Genomic DNA, 18943 nt, shown 5'->3' on the forward strand with positions numbered 1-18943 from the left:
AAGGGGGTCAAAGATGGGGGAGAGAGGAAGGGGGTCAAAGATGGGGGAGAGAGGAAGGGGGTAAAAGATGGGGGAGGGAGGAAGGGGGTCAAAGATGGGGGAGGGAGGAAGAGGGTAAAAGTTGGGGGAGGGAGGAAGGGGGTAAAAGATGGGGGGGGAGGAAGAGGGTAAAAGATGGGGGAGGGAGGAAGAGGGTAAAAGATGGGGAGGGAGGAAGAGGGTAAAAGATGGGGGAGGGAGGAAGGGGGTAAAAGATGGGGGAGGGAGGAAGTGGGTAAAAGTTGGGGGAGGAAGAGGGTAAAAGATGGGGCAGGGAGGAAGGGGGTAAAAGATGGGGGAGGGAGGAAGGGGGTAAAAGATGGGGAGGGAGGAAGGGGGTAAAAGATGGGGAGGGAGGAAGGGGGTAAAAGATGGGGGAGGGAGGAAGGGGGTAAAAGATGGGAAGGTTGGAAGAGAGTAAAAGATGGGGAGGGAGGAAGGGGGTCAAAGATGGGGGAGAGAGGAAGGGGGTCAAAGATGGGGGAGAGAGGAAGGGGGTAAAAGATGGGGGAGGGCGGAAGGGGGTCAAAGATGGGGGAGGGAGGAAGGGGGTAAAAGATGGGGAGGGAGGAAGGGGGTCAAAGATGGGGGAGAGAGGAAGGGGGTAAAAGATGGGGGAGGGAGGAAGGGGGTCAAAGATGGGGGAGGGAGGAAGGGGGTAAAAGATGGGGAGGGAGGAAGGGGGTAAAAGATGGGGGAGGGAGGAAGGGGTTCAAAGATGGGAAGGTTGGAAGAGGATATGCCTGTAGAAAAAAGAGAGTCCTTAAACAGGCAGGGGAAATAGGGGAAGGAAATTAGTATTGCTTAAAGTAAATGATCAGCTGGGAAAGAGGGGAAATTCTGGGATGGGATAATTGGAAGCAGTCTCCGGATAGAGTGGGCTTGATGGACTGAATGACCTTTCATCGCTTCAGTCTTTCTTATGATCTTAACTGCATTTGATAAAAATTGAGACTAGAATGACTATATGAATTTTATCGAACACTTAAATTTTCTACGTTTGTGGTGCAGGAGCCACCACGAGGTGGAGAATCAGCATGTATTCTGTGAGTGAAGTGTTATCTTCAAGGGGGATCTGTATCCTTTTGAAATTTTTACTTACATCATTTTTGCATTATTTTTGTGCTCTTCAATATCGAATGAAATTAGGGCATTCTATTTTGACTCGTTTTAAAGGGTAGTGGGGGTAATTTTGACATTGGGTGATAGTGTAAAACAGGTGATATTGATTCAGTCTTCTGTTATACATCTTCAAATGAAAATTAGGAGAGATGAATATAACACGCAGCGAATCGAAAGCACCTGTTTTACACGATCACCCAAAGTCAAAATTACCCCCAGTGTGTTTATAAAAAAATGTTTGTAAAAAAACAACCTGCATTTACATTACACCTTATTGTGTCTCTCAGAAGCACCTCAAAGCACTTCACAAGCAATGAATTAACCTAACGTTCTGTGATCTGTAATACAATGATTTCACACCGAAAACCTTGCAGAATTTCAAACCAATCGCGCTTGGGCTAATTTATGTTATTGTGTATTTGGCAAAACTTTTTTCAATTTTTTATGAATGCTATATTCATTAAGGCAGTTTACCTTTAAGCATTAGAAATGATGAAAGAAAGAAAGAACTTGCCCCTTTCATGATCCCAGGACATCTCAAAGTGCTTTACAGCCAATTAAGTATTTTTTCAAATGTAGTCACTATTGTAATGTAGGAAACGCAGCAGCCAATTTATGCATAGCAAGGTCCCACAGACAGCAATGTGATAATGACAAGATAATTTTCAATGATCTTGGTTAAGGGGTAAACATTGGCCAGAACATCAGGAGAACTCTGCTGCTCTTCTTCGAATCGTGCCATGGGATCTTTTACATCCACCTGAGAGGGCAGATGGGGCCTCGGTTTAACGTCTTATCCGAAAGACAGCACCTCTGACAGTGCAGCACTCCCTCAGAACTGCACTGGAGTGTCAGCCTAGATTATGTGCACAAGTCTCTGGTGTGGGACTTGAACCCATGACCTTCTGATTATTACAGGATTAGCAGACATGTTAATCTTAATGCATGTTATGTCCATTATCCCTATGAATGGAATGTATATTTAATCTGTGATTCAAAACGTTAGCTATTTTGCAAAGACTGTCCTATGTAGCACTACAAATTAGAGAAATTATTTCCAAAGATTTTTTTTAAATTGTGGTCATATTTTGATTCTAGTTGTGAGTCTACCAACTGTTATTTCCTTTTTTAAAATTATGTAATCACATTTTGACATATGCAAAACAATTACTAGCAACCTCTTACAATGCACTGCACTGGATTCAATCTTATCAACTATAAAGCCCACTTAGTCACAGAGATTTAAAGCTCACAATCTTCCTTTTTGGCTTAATGTAAAGAGCATTAGTTTTCAAATATGATAGAGTTTATATGACATTGAAAAGCTGAAGAGCTTAACAAGAAGCTATTTTTAGTGGCGTTTTAATGTGAACAATGGAGCCAGCTGGCACCAAAGGAAGGTTTGCCAGAAAGAAGGTAGTCTTGGAGGGGGTGGTTTCTGAAGAAACATGGGGAAGGGAAGGGTGGGGGAGCCAAGGGCAGAGGAGGCCTAAACTTTTCTCGTAGGGCCTGGAGGAGCCAGGTTAAAATTGCAGTCAGGGCCATCGTGCACCATCGTACCCCGACCTGCATATTTAGAGAAGGACCCTGCTGGCTTCAGGCGGGTGCCTTTGCAACTTGCTCTGAACAGCAGGTTAAAATTGAAGGTGGCGGGATCTAGGCGGGACGTCGGCGGGTAAGTCACCCGGCCAATTTTAACTGCCCACCCGCCCAGTTTCTACTGGGCGAGAAGGGTTAAAATCGACCCCCATGGGTGCTTGAAATGGGAAAGCGTTCTAAACTTCCTCCATCTGCTTGGGATTAAGCCACTGTTTAAATTTAAAGAAAGGAAAACTGGATTCAAAACAATTTGCCTCAATTGATAGTTAATTAGGAAGGAGTTGAATTGCTTCTCCACTAACAAGTGTTTTTAATGATCGCTTTAAAACATTAAGTGGCTGCTAACAGGTTAGTGGCAAACACTCCGTTTGAAATTTTTACCTTTATTGGTAAAACGATAACTATATGAATCAGTGTTGGAAAATGATGGGTGTTTAGTGTATCAAACTGCTTCACACTCAGAGGGGTAGATCTTAACTTTATGCGACAGTGTAAAACAGGTGATAGCAAGTCAGCAACTCTTTTACATCTCTCGCGATTTTTATTTCCAATGACTTGCTGTGGTGCAGAGTGAGAAGCCAAATGCTGAATTAACAGCGGTTGTTATAATTTCCTGTGTAATTATTCACTAAGAATGAAGAGACAGTTTCCTATACACAAACCAAACCTGGGTCAAAGCCATCCAACCATCTCGACAAAGATTAGCCCTGCAGCACAGTGACATAATCTGAGCGTCATTCCACCAGCACAAAAAAGCTAAATGTATACATAAACTGAACCTGAATCTAAAACGGCCTGTCTTTTGTGCCAAACTCTGGTTCAGATAAGGTCAGAATTTACATTCTAATATTGCACTCATCTGTAACTGTGATGTGGAGATGCCGGTGATGGACTGGGGTTGACAATTGTAAACAATTTTACAACACCAAGTTATAGTCCAGCAATTTTATTTTAAATTCACAAGCTTTCGGAGATTTTCTCCTTCCTCAGGCAAATGTTTCAAGAGCTCCTTGAAGCCTACGCATTTATACATATTGAACAATACATGGTGTTTACAGACTGCCCCTGCAACTGCCCGTTGCCAAGGCAATCACCGTGTTCAGACAGAGAGGTGTCACCTGCAGAACCCCCGAATACACATTCAACAAAAAAACAAACAGGGAAAAAAAACAGAGAAAAAAAAACACAGAGAGAGGCAGAAACATCCGGAAGGCAGAGAGAGCCAGCAAATGACCCATTATATTAAAAACAGATAACATTTGTTCGCTGGTGGGGTAACGTGTAGCGTGACATGAACCCAAGATCCCGGTTGAGGCCGTCCTCATGGGTGCGGAACTTGGCTATCAATTTCTGCTCGACGATTTTGCGTTGTCGTGTGTCTCGAAGGCCGCCTTGGAGTACGCTTACCCGAAGGTCGGTGGATGAATGTCCATGACTGCTGAAGTGTTCCCCGACTGGGAGGGAACCCTCCTGTTTGGCGATTGTTGCGCGGTGTCCGTTCATCCGTTGTCGCAGCGTCTGCATGGTCTCGCCAATGTACCATGCTCTGGGGCATCCTTTCCTGCAACGTATGAGGTAGACAACGTTGGCCGAGTCACAGGAGTATGAACCATGCACAACCCTGCCACGGTAACCTCTGCAAGACATGCCAGATCATCGACACAGATACCACCATCACACGAGATGACACCACCCACCAGGTGCATGGTTCATACTCCTGTGACTCGGCCAACGTTGTCTACCTCATACGTTGCAGGAAAGGATGCCCCAGAGCATGGTACATTGGCGAGACCATGCAGACGCTGCGACAACGGATGAACGGACACCGCGCAACAATCGCCAAACAGGAGGGTTCCCTCCCAGTCGGGGAACACTTCAGCAGTCATGGACATTCATCCACCGACCTTCGGGTAAGCGTACTCCAAGGCGGCCTTCGAGACACACGACAACGCAAAATCGTCGAGCAGAAATTGATAGCCAAGTTCCGCACCCATGAGGACGGCCTCAACCGGGATCTTGGGTTCATGTCACGCTACACGTTACCCCACCAGCGAACAAATGTTATCTGTTTTTAATATAATGGGTCATTTGCTGGCTCTCTCTGCCTTCCGGATGTTTCTGCCTCTCTCTGTGTTTTTTTTTCTCTGTTTTTTTTCCCTGTTTGTTTTTTTGTTGAATGTGTATTCGGGGGTTCTGCAGGTGACACCTCTCTGTCTGAACACGGTGATTGCCTTGGCAACGGGCAGTTGCAGGGGCAGTCTGTAAACACCATGTATTGTTCAATATGTATAAATGCGTAGGCTTCAAGGAGCTCTTGAAACATTTGCCTGAGGAAGGAGAAAATCTCCGAAAGCTTGTGAATTTAAAATAAAATTGCTGGACTATAACTTGGTGTTGTAAAATTGTTTACAATCTGTAACTGTGACAGTGAAGGTCACAGGTAGGGTCAACAGCTCTGTTGACCTGGGCTGTTGCCAGGATGCATGTGATCCAGACCAATGATTAATGGAGGGGGAGGAGAGGAGAATGATGAGTTTCAAGATGAAGTGGAAAGAAGTTTGTTTTCATACTCAGCTCTTCAATAAAGTGTCATTTAAGATAAAACCTAAAAACATTCTTCAGCGGAAAGGATACAGCAATGTTTTAGGACTTTGACAGCATTTGCTGTCTTTTCCTGACAAAGTAAACAGTCAACTAATTACTATGTGTGCTTGCCAGCTTTTCATCATTATCAGAAGGACTTAGTTCTGCAGGACTTTAATCAACCATAAATAATTGAAAGCTTCAAGTTTTTCAACAGACTGGAAGGGATAATGATATAATGTTGGGAGTGTAATGAATCTGACCATCACTATTGATTAGAAGCTTAGACTGAGTTGAAATTTCGGCTGCGTTACACATAGGAGCTTGATATGATGCACCGTAATGCAGCTAGCACTGGAGTGCTTCCTTTCTGCTCTATCAACATTGCTTGTATCATACACGAGACAGGAGAAGATAGAAGGCTTCCCATTTCCCAGTCAAAAGCAGAAGATGGAAGAAAAAGCTATGGGGAAAAGAAATGGCATAAAATTATGCAAAATTTTGGCTGCTTAAAATTAAAGACATGGAGAAAACTGTCAGCTGCATACGACCCTGATTTTATTGTTTGCGGTGCTGGTATGAGCTGTATTTTCTGCTTTAACACAGGCAGAGTCTCACTCCCCAAATTGTAGCAATGTTAGTTGTGCAGGTGGTAACTGGTACCCCCCCCATTGCTTTTACTGGCAAGATTCAAAGCAAGGCCACACTACAAGCATTGAACCCTGATGATATTTAGTTCATAATATAGACAGTGGATTAGGGATTGTGTGTTGCATTCTATTTTAATTGTATGTTGGTGAAAATGAGAAATGAATGAAACTTTATTTGGCTGTAACAGGGTTCTGGTGAAAGGTCATCGACCTGAAACATTGGCCTCGTTATTAACCCCCCACGTCGGGTGGGACGAGGTCGGGGGTTAAGTGCTTAAAAATGCGAAATATGACCCCAACCCGCCACGTACGTGCCTGTTGCCATTTTTATGGCGGCAGGTAGAGAGACGTGCGAGCGTCCTGTCTTGGAGAGGCGGGGCACTTCATTAACATATTTAAATCAGGCTCCCATAGTGCAATTGGGAGCCTGATTTAAATTTAACAGCTGCTGACTGGGTTTCCCAAGGTTCAGAGAACCCCACAGTGAAGTGGAGGCGGGAGCTGCGGGTATGACAAGGTAAGTGCTTTTTACAGCACTCCATGTGGGCCAGGAGGAGCAGGAGTGCTCCCACCAGCCCCTCAAGGAAGCCTTCTGCCTCCCTTCTCCTTTCTCTCTCCTCCCCGCCATGATCGGCGACCCCCACCCCCCTCCCCAAGCCCCGATCTGCAGCTTTCCCCGGGATCACCGCTCCCGCCACCTAAACCCAATCTGCGGCCTGCAATCCCATCCCGACTGCCGGGGACAATACCCAAGGGTCCCTGGCTGTGGCCTCCTGCCACTGGCTTTCTCGCCCGGCATCTGGCCAGGCTGTCAATTTGGCCAGTTGTCAGGAGGGAAACTGAAGAAAGAAATTATAATGAGGTCCTGCTGTTAAATTCGGGCTATCGCCCTCCCCCTCACCTTCCCTGCCTCCCCATAAATATCGGGGTCATTAACTCTTGTTTCTCTCTCCACAGATGCTATCTGAGTGTTTCCAGCATTTTATGTTTTTATTTCAGATTTCCAGCATCTGCAGTATTTTGCTTTTGTTATTGTGTATAAATTATTACATCTGTACTGGTTAGACTAGCAATTAGATATTTAGTGAACTGGATGCATATTATTGTCAGTAAATCACCTCTGCGAAGTGATTAGGAATATGGCATATTTCTCCCAAATTTGATTTTTTTCAGTGTGTTCTGATTCTGAACATGAATCTATATAAAAGTTTTGAGAGCATCTGTCACACTTCAGATACCTCAGATATCAAAGCTTCAAAAGAGAAAGAAAGAGAATATTTTCATGTCATTTCTTTTCTGACCTGTAGCTGGAAATTCACAAGCATTTTCCAATCTGTAAACTTCCCTCAATAAAAAGCAATTAATCTCTGACTGACCTCAAGCTGTGTTTACTTACATCAATACAACCTTGTAGCCGTAAACACGGTTCCACTTTAACAGCAGAATAATTCATTATCTATTATGTGATATAATGCCAAAAATTGCTCTTAAAATAACGGCGAGGCTAATAGTGCCCACTGTTATTTCAGAGCAAATGGAAGAGCAGCTTCTGGTGAGCACATGCGCGCAGTCAAAGGTGGAAAGTTGGAAGTTGCTCTCCGAGATGCCCTGCTCCTCCGAAAGCTGCACGAGATTGACAGCTCGCCAGCTGACTCACTATTGGAATGAGTGGACCAGTGCGGAGTTGCTCTCCTGCCCAGCTGGAACAAACTAATATACACAGAAAAAGGTATGCTCAGTTTTTCAGTCAGAGATTAATTGCTTTTTATTGAGGGAAGTTTACAGATTAGAAAATGCTTGTGAATTTCCAGCTACAGGTCAGAAAAGAAGTGACATGAAAATATTCTCTTTTTGCTATCCTTTTGAAGCTTTGATACTTTTAATGGCATGGTGAGTCTTAATGATTGCCAAACAACCTCTCTGGCACTGAAAATTAACTTTTAAAACGCGGATTCTCATTCCTTCAGATTTTAATTGTGGTTGGGCATTTAATAAAATTTAATTTAAAATATTTTACTTTTTCTTTCTGTCTCTTTTATCTCTGTCTTTTAATTCAATATTTCTTACCCTCTCTTTATTTCGCTTTCTCTAACTGATTTTACATTGAATTTACTGTTCTCGCTGATGCTTCCTGGTTCTCACTGCGCGGCTTGCTAAGAATGCTTCAATCTGATTGGTTGCAGGGATACCCAGTTCCTTGCACCGCTCACACAGCTCACAGATGCCCAGAAGAGGACGCTGCATTTTTTTTCAGCTCCCCATTGCAGGAAGCTGGTGCCCAAAAGCCCGTTGATAGTTTGTGGGTAAGTTTAAATCTAACGCGTGGCGGGTGCCTTTCGTTTGCAAAATCTGAGCCCATGTTCCTGTCATTATCAAACAGCATATCATCTGACTTACTGTGAGTAAGACCACAGGAGATCTCATTGTTCGATACAAGAACATTATTGCCATAGAAAGGTCCAGTAACATACAGCATTCAGATGTAAATAAGATATCGGAGGTCTTATTTATCCTTGTGCTGCATATAGAAGCTTGGTAGTTAGTGTATGTCTTGACCAGGTGGTTGAGAGTAGAGTCCCAAGGAGCCTGCTGCTTGAAGCCATTAGGCACAATAAATTGATTTTGCAGCTGGACTCACAAAAACTGAGCAGTACATTATACACAATAAACCATGAAGATAACAAACATATAGGCTGTGAGGATCCTAGGCTACACTTTGGTAATCTATTAGTGTTATCTTTTTATTAAAAAGAAAGACTTACATTAATATAGAACCTTTCAAGACCTTAGGATGTCCCACAGCACTTTGCAGCCAATTTAGTACTTTTGATGGGCAGTCACTGTTGTGATGTAGGAAACATGGCAAGTTGTGCACAGCAAGGTCCCACAAACAGCAATGTGATAATGACCAGAGAATCTGTTTTTAGGTGTTGGTTGAGGGATAAATATTGGCCCAGGACACCGGGGAGAACTCCCCTGCTCTTCTTCAAATATTGCCGCGGAATCTTTTACATCCACCTGAGAGGGCAGACAGGGCTTCGGTTTAACTCTCATCCGAAAGACGGCACCTCAGACAGTGCAGCATACCCTTCGTACTGCACTGAAGTGTCAGCCTTGATTTTGTGCTCAAGTCTCTGGAGTAGGACTTGAACCCACAACCTTCTGACTCAGAGACAAGAGTACGACCACTGAGCCACAGCTAACACTTACTGCACCACACAGGTTTTATTTGTAAATATAATTGATAAAAATATGGCAATTTTACCAAGGTGAGTCTGTAGGCCATCCTAAACACAGAGCCAGACCATATCGGACAACTACTGAAATGTTACTGTAGCTGATTCTTCAGTTTTTTCATTGTGAAAGGAAAAGCAGAGGTGATTCATCGTTACTTTGTACAAGTTTAGTTTGGCCAAACACAAAGCAGCACTGATTACATAGAATTACATAGAATGTACAACATGGAAACAGGCCATTCGGCCCAACTGGTCCATGCCGGTGTTTATGCTCCACACATGCCTCCTCCCTCCCTACTTCATCTAACCCTAGCAGTGTTTGCTAGAAAGATGTTTCTGTCTTTACAGCCCCATTCTCCAGCTAAGTAGATTCTATTATGGCAAGAGGTTATGGACAACATCTGGAATATATCCGTGTGACAGAGTTAGCAAAATTAACAGAAAATAGGAATGAAAGTGGTGTGTTGTTCAAAATCCTTTGTTTAAGGGGTAGAATTTTCTTTATATTTTAAAATATTTTACAAAAAATGATAAGTATGCACCAAAAGTTGGCAACTGTTACAGTTTTTAAAAAGGATGTCCTTTCTTCAATTTTTTTTCTCTGAGATATTAACCTTGGTTCAGTGGTAGCAGTCTTGCCTCTGAGTCAGAAGATTTTGGGTTTACTTCTCTCCTCTAAGACTTGAGCACATCATCAGGCAGTACTGAGGGAGCTGGTGCTGTCTTTTAGATGAGATGTGCAACTTCTCAGGTGGACGTAAAAGATCCCATGGCAATATATGAAGGAGAACAGGGGAGTTCTCTTGGTGTCCTGGCTAATATTTATCCCTCAACCAACACCACTAAAACAGATTATCTAGTCATTTATCTCATTGCTATTTGTGAATTGTAAGGAATCTTACAACACCAGGTTATAGTCCAACTGTTTTATTTGAAAATCACAAGCTTTCGGAGGCTTTCTCGTTCATCAGGTGAGCGAGTGTGGCTCACCTGACTCGCTCACCTGACGAAGGAGAAAGCCTCCGAAAGCTTGTGATTTTCAAATAAAACAGTTGGACTATAACCTGGTGTTGTAAGATTCCTTACATTTTTCAACCCCAGTCCATCACCGGCATCTCCACATCATTGCTATTTGTGAGACCTTGTTATATAAAACAGTGATTACAATTCAAAAATACTTGTGAAGAGCTTTGGGATGTCATGAGGTCGTGAAAGGCACTGTATAAATGCAGGTTCTTTCGTTCTTAGAGTGTAAACCGTATCGTATAAAATATTGTACATGGAGCATTCACTCACACCCAATTTGATGGATGGAAATGGTGGATACTTGAAGAAATAATCATCAAAAATTCCCTTTTTGTCCCAGTTATGCTGCACTCGCCCTCCCTTGATGTTTCTCCTTTCCACACCTAACTAACTTTAGTTGGCTAAGTGGGATGAGTGCAGGGCATGGAGGACTGTTCACTACGAATGTAGGAAATAATCGGCAGGCAACAGTAGAAAGAATAGTTCTGTCAGCGGTTTAGATCTAAGTTTTATTGCTGTCAATAGCAATTGCTAGCTGTGTTGTGATGCAGCATTTTATCTGTATGGCTGTTTGATGTAGCATCCTGTCACTGACACTGCAGTTTTTATCCAGTAACTGGAATCTAATTTTACAATCAATCCCAGCATTTCAGAAACCATTTTTAAATGAATGAGTTCATCAAGAAGAATATCAATTGTCATAAATTTTTGTTGTTGGGGGAGAAACTGGGAGAGGAAGGATCACAAAACCCATTCCCTTTACAAGCAGATGGTGTATCTTTTAAAAGCTCAAAGCCAGTCTTTACAGCATTGGTTTGATTCTTGATTTTCTACAATGACGTCTCTGCTTTTACCACAAAATATAAGCTAGTAGTACACCAGATTGACTGCTGACAACAACTAACTGCTACAATAATAATAGCATATTAAGATTATTACATTAAAAATTCATCTAAAGATATTCAGTGACTCACTTTTGATCTTTTAATACTAATTTATTTAACATGAAATATTTGCTATCACAAGGTTATTAACGGTGCTTCATATATGTGCTGTATGAAGGATGAGGTGTGTGTTTGCCATGCTCTTTGTATATCAAAAGGTTTACACATATTTTCTGACCTAGTGCCAAGTGGAGAGTCGAAGAGAGTCTTGAAAATCCCAACTGCATTGGGAAATTTAAGAATTTTATTTCAAATGGATGTGAATCCTCAATGTTACATAGAATAGTATGAATAGTATCGTACGCGTGGTGCCGGAGGATTGGAGGACTGCTAACGTTGTACCGTTGTTTAAAAAGGGAGAAAGAGATAGACCGAATAATTATAGGCTAGTGAGTCTCATCTCGGTGGTGGGCAAATTATTGGAATCAATTCTGAGGGACAGCATAAATCGTCATTTAGAAAGGCACGGGTTAATCAAGGACAGTCAGCATGGATTTGTTAAGGGAAGGTCGTGTCTGACTAACTTGACTGAATTTTTTGAGGAGGTAACAAGGAGGGTCAATGAGGGTAGTGCGTTTGATGTAGTCTACATGGATTTCAGCAAGGCTTTCAACAAGGTCCCACATGGCAGGCTGGTCAAAAAAGTAAAAGCCCATGGGATCCAAGGAAAAGTGGCAAGTTGGATCCAAAATTGGCTTAGTGGCAGGAATCAAAGGGTAATGGTTGATGGGTGTTTTTGTGACTGGAAGGCTGTTTCCAGTGGGGTTCCGCAGGGCTCAATACTAGGTCCTTGCTTTTTGTGATATATATTAATGATTCAGACCTAAATGTAAGGGGCATGATTAAGAAGTTTGCAGATGATACAAAAATTAGCCATGTGGTTCATAGTGAGGAGGGAAGCTGTAGACTGCAGGAAGATATCAATGGACTGGTCAGGTGGGCAGAAAAGTGGTAAATGGAATTCAATCCAGAGAAGTGTGAGGTAATGCATTTGGGGAGGGCAAACAAATCAAGTGAGTACACAATAAACGGGAGGATACTGAGAGGTGTAGAGGAACAAAGGGACCTTGGAGTGCATATCCACAGATCCCTGAAGGTAGCAGGAAGGGTAGATAAGGTGGTTAAAAAGGCATATGGGATACTTTCCTTTATTAGCCGAGGCATAGAAAATAAGAGCAGGGAGGTTATGCTAGAATTGTATAAAACATTGGTTAGGCCACAGCTTGAGTACTGTGTACAGTTCAGGTCACCACATTACAGGAAAGATGTGATTGCAATAGAGAGGGTGCAGAGGAGATTTATGAGGATGATGCTAGGGCTGGAGAATTTTAGCTATGAGAAAAGATTGGATAGGCTGGGGTTGTTTTCTTTGGACAAAGGAGCCTGAGAGGAGATTTAATTGAGGTGTATAAAATTATGATAGGACTAGATAGAGTGGATAGGGAGGACCTATTTCTCTGAGCAGAGGGGTCAGTGACCAGGGAGCATAGATTCAAAGTAATTGATAGAAGGATTAGAGGGGAGCTGAGGAGAAATGTTTTCACCCAGAGGGTGGTGGGGGTCCACAACTCACTTCCTGAAAGGGTGGTAGAGGCAGAAACCCTCAACTCATTTAAAAAGAACTTGGATGCGCTCTTGAAGTGCCGTAACCTACAGGGCTACGGACCAAGTGCTGGAAAGTGGGATTAAGCTCTTTGGCTCTTTTTCGGCCAGCACATACACGATGGGCCGAATGGCCTCCTTCATTGCAGTAAATTTCTATAATTCTATAATAAGCATAGAATTTACAGCACAGAAACAGGCCACTCGGCCCAACTTGTCTATACCGGTGTTTATGCTCCACACGAGCCTCCTCCCACCCTATTTCATCATATCCTATCATCATAACCTTTTATTCCTTTCTCCCACAAGTACTTATCTCGCTTTCCTTTAAATGTTGACAAATCTACAAAGTACATTTAGTGCATAACAACTCACTGAGATAGGTATATCCCCAGCCAACATATACAAAATAAATGTGATGGTCAGAGGCCGTCAGGCATTATTCAGGGTAACATCTTTCTCAAAGCTGCTTTTAGTTCGGCATTGTAGCAGCATTATCTCTGACTCAAATTATTTAACATTACACGCTGTAAGATCACACAATTACAATTTCAAAAGAAATTAAAGTAGCTTTCAGATGAAGAAAGCATTCCTCTATCAATGCTGCTGGAAAACCAGTAACCAAGGCATGCCGTTATTTCTGTTAGATTCTAGTCAAATAACAGGTTGAAGATATGTAATTATAAATGTCACTTTGACTTGTGCATGGGGAATACACACTAAGAGCAAAGTACAAGTCGTGCTGGCTACATAACCCACAAGCAGCATTGGTAGACCAAGCTTTGTAGCCCACACCATACAATATGTGGTTTATTCTTAGGACAAGAGATTTGGAATGGGGCGATGTCCTGTGAATTATAGTTACTGTACCATGACTTACTGCCTGAGTACTGCAAATTTGCATTAAAATCCCAGAGGCTCAGTGAAGTTGCCTGCTCCAGTGCAGCTTTGATCAGTTAAAAAAAATTCACTTGCCACAACAAATCAATTGTCATATTTATTCTCCATAAACCGTTGTAGGAAGAAAATTGTTGAGAGTGCTAGGGGAGAGGATGAAGGACTACTGCCATATGTTGTAGTGTCGGATAAATAAAGAGTAATAATTACCCTTACTGCTCTAGTGAGGTAATTAAAGCATTTCCTGCACTCTATCCAGGTCCTGGGGCAGACACTCCTGGAGCTGACAACCTGTGTAGTCTCTCTTCATGCCTGGTGGACAGAGTGTTCCCTCTTCCACAAGTACCTCCAGAGAGGCTTCTGAGAACTTGGGGACTTGCCTGCAACTAATTTCAGAGAAGATTCTTCTTCCGGCACCTTGGAAACAAAAGAAGCCAGAATGAAATGCAGCCTCCCTTTAAGAGGTGCAGTCCCGCTTTAAATAGCCTCTGGCTCGCCCGCCAGAAATTGCGCCCCGGAAGTGGCAGGTTTCCAGTCGGTTCAATCAATTCAGTGGGAAACTCACTGGTGAGATTATAATGAGGGAGTTTTTGGCTCAAGGGGGAGTTTTCAAGTGAAACGAAAATTCATCTGCCCAAAACTGACCTGGAGTTAAAGCTGGGATCTGCATTTTCAATATTAGTTGCTGGGAATTTTTTTAATGGGCGTATCGCCCACTGCCCCTTAAAAGGACATCTCAGATTTGAGTATTTTTTGCTTCTACTTAATTATCATCCAGTATATGTTCCCAGGAATTGATTTCATTGGGAGCACTGCAGCTGGTAGTGATGGTCTTGGGAATGGGATGGTGATAAACGAATATGACTATATGTGAGAGTCTGTTGTAAAATGCTACATCATGGTCTCATTTAGATCAGATGCTTTTGATCCCTAGTCAATACTGCAAATGTCTCCTGTCAAACTAAGCAGTTCACCAGTCGGCTTCCCTGACCCAGGGTTAGGGTACAAACAGTAATGTTATGCTTATAATTCCATGGTTGTTCAGTTCTTTTTGAGTTTTGCTGTTTGTAATGCAGGTGAGTAAAATTAAGTATTGATCCATTTTTAAATTATTGACATTTGCATTTGGGAAAGAGCTAAGTTTAATTTAAACAGAACTGGTATAAACTGTTGATAATGAAAGGCGTTGCTAAATTATACATAGATCCTGCACTTTCAAAAGAATTACTGTAATAGAATGAATTAACAGAAGATCATCATTGCCTGAAGCTTTTTCTATACCATATCCAAGGCATTATTCTCAAAATATACCCTGTTGCCTTATATTGGCGAACAGGGAGGAAGGAGCCTATGACCTGGTTATCAGTAATACATATACTGATTTAGTCACAGGAAGAGAAGGTCTGAGTGTAAAATCACCTGAAGGGGCAGGAAAATAAGAAGCAACAAACAAAAATAAAGGGAAAGGAACCCTCATGTGCAGGCTTGAGAGCACAGCTGACTGGTTCTGTCACTAGCTGTACCAGACCTATAAGAAGAAAGAACTTGTATATATACATAGTACCTTTCACGACATCCCAAAGGTTTCACAGCCAATGAAGTACTTTCTGAAGTGTAGACATTGTTGTAGTGTAGGGAAATGCCAATTTGCACACAGCAAGGTCGTGCAAACAGTAATGGGATTAATGACTAGATAATGTGTTTTAGTGATGTTGGTTGAAGGATATATGTTGGCCAGAACACCAGGAGAACTACCCTGCTCTTCTTTGAATTATTCCATAGGATCTTTTACATCTACCTGACAGGTCCTTGGTTTAATGCCACTTCCAAAGAACAGCACCTCCAACAGCACAGCACTCCTTCAGTACTACACTGAACTGACAGCCTAGATTATGCCTCTGGAGTGGCGTTTGAACACACAACTTTGTGACTAAGAGGAAAAAGTGCTACCATTGAGCCAGAGGTGACCTTAGGATGGATTTTAGCACCAGGTACCCATAGCTCTGGCTCTCTGCTGACCCAAACCCAGTGAGACATTCCCCAGAGAAAGAAACAGAGTTAACGTTTCAGGTCAATGACCTTTCATCAGAACATTTCCCCACAGGTAGATGCGGTATGGGTGGTGGCATCTCAACAGGTGAAGCCAATCAGACTTTATGGCTGATGATCAGCATGACATGCCTTTTTTGTAGTGCCATGTAAAGCAAGGCATGCTGTGATTAGAATGCTTCTGAAGAACCATCCAGCATAACGGTTAGTCAGGCCTTTGCACAAACCTGTGCCAGCTGTGCCTCTGTATGCATTAATCATCTACCAAGCAAGGTCTGGTCACCTCTGTCTGCAGGTGCACATATGTGGGTATTGGCGTGTGGGCACAGAGCACCTCTCATGCATCCTGATCTGTCTAGCATCCCTCAGTAGACCTCCTCTTCTTTCCAGCATCTCATACAGAGGGATTCCTATTGGGATGGGCAGTAATTCTGCTGAGGGCAAAAAAATAAAACAAATGTTACAAAGGCTCACAGCAACCTAGGAGCCGGGGAAAATAAAAACAAAAAGAAATTATGAAAAATGGGTCAGTTGTTGTAAGAATCTTCTTTTTTGCTCTTTAAAATGACTTATCTGTGCTGCCCAGTCCTTAGCGGTCCTGGACCCCATTTGCAATGGGCATTAATTTCAGTTACTTTACAACTGCCACCAAGGGCAGAAAAAGAGGCATGATGCATCAGAATGGCATTCACAGCACATAGCTACCTCGTGCCCTTCATGCTAAATTGGCAGGGATTGTGTGCATACTAGCACCCTTCCCCCCTCAACTACACCACCAGGAATTGGATATGTACATAACAATTTTACAGAACAGGCAGGGCTTGTGCAAAAAATACTCCTCATGAAAAACTGATGCAAACCACAAACATAGGCAGAAAATGGATGAACATTACTGAGCCACCATCACTTTTATTTCAGGAGCTCCAGTAACCTATGACAGCCATAATAAACAGAAATGTTTCACAGAACAGTGTTTGCCCTTTCTAATTAGATTGATCCAAATTCAAAATGGCACATTCAGATTCAGATTTTGTGTTTTGTACATATTTCTAATAATCAGTTTCTGTTATACAGTCACTCACGAGCGTTGTGGCTTTACAGTGAATTCAGAGATATCATCAATGATTACCAATGTGTTCCTTCAATTGGAACTTCCTTTAAATTTTTAAGATTGCCTGGTCATTAATCTCATTTATTCTTGAATTCCTCATCAGTTTAACAGTATGATCTCTGATGCATAGCATTGGGTGGCAGTAAGAATAAGACTTGACAATACCTCATAAAGCATTACTGACATAAGGATGTTTATGGCTTATTGATTTCTGAAATTTATCAGTAAGACTTGAGAAGGATAATGTCCAGGATGCCAATCTGCAACAAACAGCAGAACATGTAATGGTTCGAAAGATACTGGTGAACAACAGAAACACACAAATCCATAAGCCTGATATAAGCAAAGAGAAATCTATCAGTATTTTGCATGTTCTTATCATCCCATCATATCTGACATATCACAAACTGCATAAGAAGATACACAATCTGGTATAACCTTTCTAGCCCTCTTGTGCTCAAAATAATTAATGCTCATGGAATAAGCCACCATTTCCAGATTAACCGTGTGTTGTTTCACCAGCATGATTTACTGGTGAACAAATCTCCTATTTGTCTGGAAACAGTAAGTCTTCCTTAATAAATATTGGATGACAAACTCTTCAATGAATGAAGTTGCATTTCAAGTCCCTTGTCGGTTTAACTATGAAAACTGCAATATAATTTCTTCACCAAAATTAAATGGATTACACAGTTATAATCCTTTGATCTTATTCTATGAATGAAGACATATTTCTCTGCAGTTCTCTACTTTGATTCAGTGTTCGAAACTCACACAAAACCACTCTTGTGTGAAAGAAAAGCTGTTTCTATTTTATAAACTGAAAGTCTTTTAGTACTCGTGGGGTTAACAGTCTTCCACCATTGCAAGACAAAATGTACAGCAAATGGAGGATTTAAATCACAGTAGAAATAATCGTCCAAACAATTAACCATCAAATGGAAAATAATTGACCTGTGAGGCAGATAATGCAGGCTTTTCAAAAATTTGTGTGCCACCAGCAATGTACAAGAAGTCATCAGATGTTTGGTTGCAACAATATTGTCCACTGGTCTTCGTGCAATGGTACAAGAGAATAACTGAACTGAACATACTGCTAACCAGAGGTTTAAAAGCATCCTGTTATACAGATTCATCTCAGGTTTTAAAAAAATTCATTGTGTTAAAACAGTCAGCTTTTTTGTCACGCAGCACACAAACTCAACTAGTTTCCTGTAGCTAATTCTTGATTATACTGTATTGACTACCCTGTATAAATATTGATAACTAAAGTTAGCTTTAAAAAAAGGGAGCTTACCAGTTTATTAAGAGAACAGCAGCACTGGGATCCATTCTCATTACATATATGAAAAATATCTCAGAGCTGCAAAATTCTTCTGCTTCATTGTTTGACTTTTAACAAATGTTCCCACTGTAAATTTCTTGCTAAGAAGTCAGCTGTGGCATTTTATTCCTCCGTGAGAACAGATTCTTATCTTGTCACCGACGGTTGGTGGCATTTTCTTTGCTTCCTTTTTATCTTGCTCAAGTCTTCTGGAATGTGAAATAGCACAATGTGTGTGGACTGGACCTAACTCATAACATGCCATAAATGAAATCCCCCAATGTTGTCTTCTCTGTCGTGGGTTAGACAGCAGCAGCTGCAGCTGGAGACTGCACACATGTGATTATCCTCTGCTCGAGCCCTGCTTAGCCAGCATGTATTCTATATCTGAGCTGCTTTACAGATTTGAAGTGTTCACGTCGTTAAGCCTGCCCCATTTGGCAAGCCCTCCACTTAGAGCGTGCCCTGCTGCGTGATGTCAGGAGATGATGTCACCCAGCCAACTGGTGACTTTGCAAACAGTTTACAAACTTGAGAGAATGAAACAAAATGAGGATATGCTTGCAATTTATTTTTTAAGCATTCTTTAAAATCTGCAGTTGTTTCCGAAAAAATTCTGCTAGTGGAATATCCCCACCCTGAGGCTGGTGTAAATTGCCCAGCGTACAATTCATCCGTAGCCAAATGAATGTGGAAAGTTGGAGGTAGTTAGCAGCAAAGATAATTTACTTGCATTTACACAAAAAAGAAACAGATGTTGC

The 18943-nt window shown here is 42.0% G+C and overlaps 1 protein-coding gene across 3 annotated transcripts in view; it reads right to left on the reverse strand.

The window, feature by feature from the left end:
• Positions 1 to 18541, reverse strand: part of tex2l (testis expressed 2, like) — a 104177-nt gene extending 85636 nt beyond the window's left edge. The window contains exons 1-2 of one of the 3 annotated variants that reach the window (XM_068002844.1): positions 18156 to 18541; positions 13909 to 14115 (exon numbers count right to left, since the gene is read on the reverse strand). The gene's annotated coding sequence lies outside the window, so the exon portion shown is untranslated. Of the gene's footprint in view, positions 1 to 13908; positions 14116 to 16030; positions 16182 to 18155 lie in introns of all 3 variants that reach the window. The other 2 variants (XM_068002845.1, XM_068002843.1) reach the window with 2 other exon arrangements.
• Between the last annotated feature and the right edge of the window lie 402 nt (positions 18542 to 18943).

The sequence above is a fragment of the Heptranchias perlo genome, chromosome 22 (assembly GCF_035084215.1).
Source record: "Heptranchias perlo isolate sHepPer1 chromosome 22, sHepPer1.hap1, whole genome shotgun sequence".
Lineage (NCBI taxonomy): Eukaryota > Metazoa > Chordata > Chondrichthyes > Hexanchiformes > Hexanchidae > Heptranchias > Heptranchias perlo.